Source organism: Pteropus vampyrus, unplaced genomic scaffold, assembly GCF_000151845.1.
Source record: "Pteropus vampyrus isolate Shadow unplaced genomic scaffold, Pvam_2.0 Scaffold42, whole genome shotgun sequence".
NCBI lineage: Eukaryota > Metazoa > Chordata > Mammalia > Chiroptera > Pteropodidae > Pteropus > Pteropus vampyrus.
In genome coordinates this window covers 2,733,407-2,740,947 of record NW_011888823.1, presented here as the reverse complement: position 1 = coordinate 2,740,947, position 7,541 = coordinate 2,733,407, and the positions used below count along the sequence as shown (strand labels likewise).

The 7,541-nt window shown below is 39.1% G+C and overlaps 1 pseudogene; it reads left to right on the top strand.

Annotated features, from left to right (window-relative positions):
• Window positions 1-495: 495 nt before the first annotated feature.
• On the top strand, window positions 496-595 carry LOC111738706 (annotated as a pseudogene).
• The last annotated feature ends 6,946 nt before the right edge of the window (window positions 596-7,541 follow it).

Sequence of the window (7,541 nt, the reverse complement as noted above, 5' to 3'; positions counted from 1 at the left end):
TTTTAGGCCATGGATGTATAACATGAAGTAACATCACGAGAAAGGGATGCTGTTTAGAATCACACTGGCTGCACTTGAATGTTGCCTTCATCATTTACTAGGTAAATGACCTTGGGCAAGTTACTTAATCTCTCCATGCCTCAGTTTCCACATTTCTCAAGGGATAAGATTGATACCTGCCTTTAGGGGTTGTCATGAGACCTCTGCTGTGTAAATGTTCATTGTTATGATGATGAATTTATTTTCAATACTTCTGATCTGATAAAGGAAAGGTCTCAGTTTGGTGATAACACGTCTTACATAGCCACTTTTGGCCCTTGATAACATCCCTTTTAGAGAGAGCAGGGCTTAGTTTCAGAATTAGCTAGAACATAATCATACTGCTTTTTTTTTTATTATGTTAATTTTTATGGTTACCTCATATTTATATGGCAAGTGAAACAGGTTTTCTCTTTATAACAGTGACATAAAATTTTCTAAAAAAGTAACTTCAGTGCTTGCTTTGGCAGCATATAAAATTGGAACGATACAGAGAAGATTAGCATGGCCCCTGAGCAAGGATGACACACAAATTCGTGATGTGTCCCGTATTTTTCCAGATTCTAGGAAAAAAAAAATAATACTGGAAGTTGAAAAAAAGTAACTTTATTTAAATAAAATGTGACTTGATTTAAACAAAAATGTTAAGAAGACGGTAGATGTAAGTAGAAAATGAAGAAAGCAAATGTAATGAAAATGAAACATGGCTGACAGAGGTAGCAGACTGAGCAATCTTGTCTAAAAAATTTCCAGCACAAAAACACTGAGATTGAGACACATTTGGGCATTTTTATATTCAGGCGAGGGTGCTTCCTCTGGCATCCTCCTGGTTTCCTTTGGCCCTTTCATGTAAGTGGTCACAGAGATGAGTCACTGGGTCAGTCAAGTGACTGCCCCATCCTATGCCCACACACACCCTCCCCATGATTTTGTCTCCACTGACCACTGGGACAAAGGCTCCCAGGGGAAACAGGCAGACTCTGATCATTAGTGCAAGGTACTAGGGGTGTGTGTGTGTGTGTGTGTGTGTGTGTGTGTGTGTGTGTGTTACACTACATTGGAAAGTGGAATTGTGAAGAACTGATTATTTCAAGAACCTGTGAACAACTGATACAGTTAAGCCTGAACCTATGGTTTCTCTTTCCAGACACTATATTTCTCACTCGCCCTAAATGAGAAAGAGCAGATCTGCCAGGTGTCAGGAAAGCAAAGGGAATGTGACTATTTCCATTGAGGGTGAAGGCAAAAGGACCTGAAACATGTGTTTTTAGATATAAATAGGTCAAAAAAGATGGAAACATAAAATTCTGGAAATGATATGATCTAACTAAGTTATTATAGAAAGGCAGATATGGGGACCATTTAAGAAAATTCTGGATAACATAAGCTATAAATTAATGGATCGTATGAATGGTTGAAATAAAGACCTTTAACCCCCAACTATGAGAATTTATGTTTCTATAACTCTATATCTTGGACTTCCAGAATCCTCTCCTTGGGGCTGGCTGTGGGAACCCATCCCAGGACAGCTTGTGTCAGCTCTGGACTAGTCCTGTGTGAGGCAGGTGGGGTACCTGTCTCCACTAGAATGCTATTACCGTAAACTAAATTATTCTCGACTTCTTTCCTGCGAATCTCCTATTTGCTTCTATGGCATTCCTGTTATATAAGTGTCAAGGTTTGAAACTTTTGGGGTCATAAAGTTCAATTGGTTTTCTCTTTCATTTCTTCATTCGACTGATCATTAACTCCTCCAAAGTTTTCTGTGCAATTAGTATGAGCTCAGTGTCTTTCTGTTCATTCTTTCTGTTCACATTGCCATCTTCTTCAGCTGGTTCTTCTTTCAATAAATACCAACGGCTTAACGTGTGCTGGAACACGACCTGTGTCATCTTATGCCTGAATCCTTGATCATAGTACCCGGCATATAATTGGTGCTCAGGAGGTATTTATTGAGTTGCTGTGAGGGTGTCTCAGCCTTCTCCTTCCTGCTGGGAATGTTTCTGTTGTGTTGGTGGGAAGAGAAAAGCCCTCATGAGACCCCAGTCCAGTCTGAATACTTAATTCTTCCTTGAAACTGACATCATCCTAGGGATCCGGTCTGGGGATCCACCCAGACCTTCTTTGTCCTCCTAAAAAATCCTAATGTGGACATAGAAGAGGACAACTGGATGACCACAGTTTAATTCACCTGTGCCCAGATGGTCAAATAAATGAAGGTATGAACTGCAGGCAGCTGAAGGCCACTGGGGCTGCATGTGACGTCATCAGAGATGCTCTGCCTTAGGTCCTTGATCTTTAAGTTCGGCCATCCCCTGCTTTCATTCTTTAGTCAGTTTTCAGAGAATCCTTTTCCACTGGGGGAACCTAAGTTGGTATTCTTATTACTAAAGAAAGGTAAAAGACAAAGCATATGAAAATATTTATATACTCAAACTCAGTTCCTAAGTGGAGAAACACTTCATCGATTTAAGAGCGGTGGCGCTTTATTATAGATAGATAAAGTTGTCCCTTGCCCATTGAATTAATAATCTGACTTTAATACTGGGTGTATAGAATGGAGTTTAGAGGAAGATGGCCATTAACTTTCCATGGCACATTTTTCAATAGAATTCCCTCATAGTAAATATTTTTTTATTCAGGGATAATATGCTATAGTGTTTTCAAAACGATTTCTTTTTCAACAGTAAAATGATTGTGTTATTTTGATTACATTCTCAGTCCTAGGTAATTGTTTCATTTTCCATTTCTAAAAGGAATTCAGACACCTAACACAATTGTACCTTGACACCAATTCAGATCGTCATGAAGAATTTTGTCGAGAGAATTCATTGAGTTGTGAATACCTTCTTTGCCCACATTTGATTTCCTCAAATCATCTGTGATTCATAGGTAGCACAGATGTTCCCAGCTGCTGGAAAATGAAGCTTGAAGTTGATGCTGATAAGGAGAAAAATACTTAATTCAAATTCCAAGAATTGTTTGACCTAAATCAATTTCAACTTGAGGAAATGGGGTCAACTCTCTGTCCCTCAGAAGAACCACCCTGGTGATTAAAAAGTAAATCTTGAAGAATTAAATTATGTTGCTGTTCAGCTTTCATATGCACACTTAGGAAAAAAAAAAAAAAAAAAACCCCAGCGCATCAAAGGCTGTCAGAATAACTCAATTTAGTGATAGTGGCAAAGCATTGTGAAAAAAGACACTCTAGGCAGCAAGCTTTGCTCGGGGGAACTGCTACACACTTCAATTGGTATCGGAGAGAAAAGAAGTCTTTCAAATGAATAATTTTATGACTTTCAATCATACACATACTGCTTGAGTATCAAATTATTTTAAATGAGAACTTCAAAAAGATCTACTTTTTAAATGAGTAAAAAGCCCTAAACGGCTTCCGAACAGAACAAAGAGATTTGGATTAAAATGCCGAACAGAAACGGATCTTGTGCTGGACATTTCTGTGCCAGGCAGGATTCTCGAGACATGTACAGGGTAGAATTGACCCTCTGATGGAAGGGAGCACAGATTGCAGGATTTAATAGATAATGAAACTCGGCCCTCCTCGTTTTATACCCGCCAGACCCATTCAGTGTCCAGTCCAAAAGCATCCCAAGTTAATGTTCTCTGAGTGGCACGGAGAAAAGTTAGTGATTGATAAATTGGTTGTGGGTTGTGGGATTAATGAAAGACAGTGGCTTGTGTGTCAACTCTCCTAGATTACATTTGCATTTTAAAAGAGAGATTTAATACCTTTAACTCTTAGCTCATCCCTAAGGCAAAGATTTTCAGGTAACTGGGTACATGGTCTTTGTCTCCCAGTTTTTTCTTTCTCAGGGAAGTAGTGAAGAAGACACAGGCTCATGAAAGTGAAAATGCTCTGAGGACTTGGAGATGTGATGGGAAGATGTATTCGTCATGTCTTTTTATTCTGTATTTTTGATGCTTTGACATCTTGGGACCTTGCTGAGTCTGGAGAGACTGCCCCTTCCAGGGTTAGCTCATTCCTACAGGTAGTCAACAGCTCACCTGCAAACCTACCAATCCAGAGTCCATACCTCAAATCACCTCCTTTATGAAATTCTTACACTCTGGGCCACTATTTTTCTGCCCTAATCACCCCAGCACCAGGTACCAGACGACTAGGAACAGCCCTCATGCCCCAGGGTCCACTGAAATTATTCAAATGAGCCCATGCCAAACCTGCTGACCCCGCCTCACCAGTTTCTTCCTGCAGAAATCACAAAGAAGGCTCCTGGCATTTCCCCCTCACTTCCCCTGCCTACTAACTGGTTCCGGGGCTTCCTCATACGACCCTCCGTGAAACGGCATGCTCCATTCTTTTGAGATCTACAAGTATAACAAACTATCTTTTAAAAATAATTAATTAATCATTCTTTTTTTAGTTATGACTTTTTTAAAAAAGCAATTTAAAGTCCACAGCAAAATTGAGGGAAAGGTACAGAGATTTCCCATATCCCCTTGCCCCCACATATTCATAACCTCCCCCGCTGTCAACAAGCCCCCCACCCCCAGTGGTACATTTTTTTTACAATTGATGAACCTATATTGACACATAATCATAATTGTTCAAAGTCCATAGTTTACATTACTGTACACTCTTGATGATTTGCATTCTATGGGTTTGGACAAATGGATAATGATGCGTATCCATCATTATGGTATCATACAGAGTATTTTTACTGTCTTAAAAATCCTCCATGTGCTCAGTTTATTCATCCACTCTCAGCTCTTGATAAGCACTGATCTTTTTATTGTCTCAGTAGTTTTGCCTTTTCCGGAATATCATACAGCTACTATAAAAATCCACGTGCAGGTTTTTGTGTGGACGTTAAGTTTTCAACTCCTTTGGATAAACATCAAAGATCATGATTACAGGATCACATAGTAAGAGTATGTTTAGTTTTGTAAGAAATATCAAACCATCTTTTAAACTTTAAAGCGATTATGCCGTTTTGCATTCCCAACAGCCACGAATGGGAGTTCCAATTGCTCCACATCCTTGCCAGCATTTGGTATTGTTAATGTTCTGTGTTCTGGATTTTGGTCATTCTAATTGATGCATAATTGTATCTTATTGTTGTTTTAATTTGTATTTCCCTGGTGTTATATGATGTGGAGTATCTTTTCATATGCTTATTTACCATTGTATATCTTTGGTGAGGTGTCTATTAAGGTCTTTGGCTCATTTTTAAAATTAGGCTGTTTGTTTTCTTATTGTTGAGTTTTAAGGTTCTTTGTATACCTTGGGTAACAGTCTCTTATCAGGTGTGTCCTTTACAAACAGTTTCTCTCAGTCTGTGACTTGTCTTCTGATTTTCCTGACATTGTCTTTTGCAGAGAAGAAGCTTTTAATTTTAGTGAAGTCCAGCTTATCATATATATTTTTCATGAATCATGCTTTTGGTATCTAAAAAGTTTTCTCCATACCACAAGGTCATCTATATTTTTTCCTATGTTATCTTCCAGGAATTTTATAGTTTTGTGTTTTACGTTTAGGTCTGTGATCCATTTTGAGTTAATTTTTGTGAAGGCTGTAAGATCTGTGTCTGGATTAATTTTTTTCTTTTTGCACGTGGATGTGAGGTTGTTCCAGCACCATTTGTTGAAAAGACACAAACTATCTTCAATGACAGTTATCTCCCAATCTGTGGGCTTCACCATTCCTGAATAATAATAAAATCTGTAATTTGAAACAGAGGCTCTGATTTTCATTTAGTTGGGACAGGACGCCACTTCTGCTAACGGCAATGCTTTTGCTGCCCAGTGTCCACTTTTGCTGGCTTGATCAGTCCTCAAGTCTGTTCCTGAATCTTGGGGGCCTGGATTACAACATGTCCCCAGAGATGGTGACTCAGAGATGGGTGGTAGGCAGGCATGTCGGCTCCTCCCCAGAGCCGTGGGCAAACTAGGAAAGCACCTGCGATGAAAGCATTCTGTCATTGGCCCAAGAATTCCAGGCTCTGCCTTCCCAACTCTGCTTCCATTTTCTCTTTTCTCTGGCTTCTCTAATCTCTATTCTTTGGCACCATTTGTGTATTCTCCCACTCTGCCTTATCTTTTATCCAGTTTTTAAAAATTTTTGGAAGGACCTCATTATAATTTAAAGTTTTTCTTCATATAGGTTCTGCACATTCCTTATTAGGTTTATCCTTAGCTATTTTCGTTTTGTTTTGACTTTTTGACTTTATTTGGTTGCTGCTTTTTAAATGGGATTTATTTCTTCCATTGTATTTTCAAATTCATTGTGTATGTAACAAACTATTGATTTTCATGTATAAATTTTTATTGCTAGCCATCTTATCGGATTCTTCTATTGATTTTAACAGTTTTTTTTCTTTTAAATTGATTTTCTTTGGTTTTCCAGCTGTAGAGTCAAAATTAGCCCCCAATAATGATCATTTTTCTTATTTATGTTTATGAGTTTTATTCAGTTACAGTGATGAGAATGGGCATTCTTAAGTTACAGTGATGAGAATGGGCATTCTTACTCTGTTTGCTTGGTTTCCTAATTTGTTTTTTGAATGAGGATTCTGCCTCTCTAATTTCACTTATGATTCAGGAGACTGAACCTGACTTCTGATCTAGCACCCTGGGCTCTCATTGGTTGGGGAGAGAGAGTCAGGAGTGTTAGGGGATCAGGATTTGGAATCTGCAAGGCTGATGGACCACTTAATTGTCACATCTACAGCACGTATCCCTGTCCCCAACTTCTTGGAACCTCCTCCAGCTTGACTTGTATTCTCAGGATCTTAGTAAATAACCTTGGAGGAAGGAACAACCAGAAAGAAATAGTCACAAAAACTAACATTATTTAATGGATGGTATAATTAGGGAAACATACGATGGATGTATTTCTAAGTATATTTTGCCCTTAAAAAAAAATCACTTGATACTTTTCAGATGCCAGCGACAGAAATCAAAATCAAACCAATTTAAATTAAAAAAGGAGAATTTCTTAACTTCTATAACCAAGCTGCAGAAATGCTGGGTCGCTCATTTTTGCCTCTTTTGATGACTGACTTACTCCTAAAGCTGGTGCCTAGCATAGTAGCTTTTAGTGCCCTATCTAAGCACATGACATACATTCTTATTTAACCCTCAGCACGAGTGTTTGAGGTAGGCAAGGTTATCCCCATTTTGCAGAAGAGAAAACGGAGCCTTGGTGAAGAATCGGCCCAAGCTCACAAAGCCAGGAAAGACGTAAGCCTGGCATTTGGAGTTATTCTGACCGAAGAGTTTGGGCTCTGTACATCATCCTGTCTCTCCTCTCAAGAGTAGAGAAAAGTGAACTCTTCTAATTCACTCTCGTTAGAAATATTCCTGAGCATCGCTGATTGGCCTAGCTTGGTCATTTGCCTATTCCCAGACCAATCACTTTTGTCAGTGGGGCGGGTTACTAGGCTTAACCCAGCCCAGCCACATGTCCATCCCAGGGCTACTCGAGAACCAAACGGGGGAGGAGCTGTTTCCCAAAGAAGGTG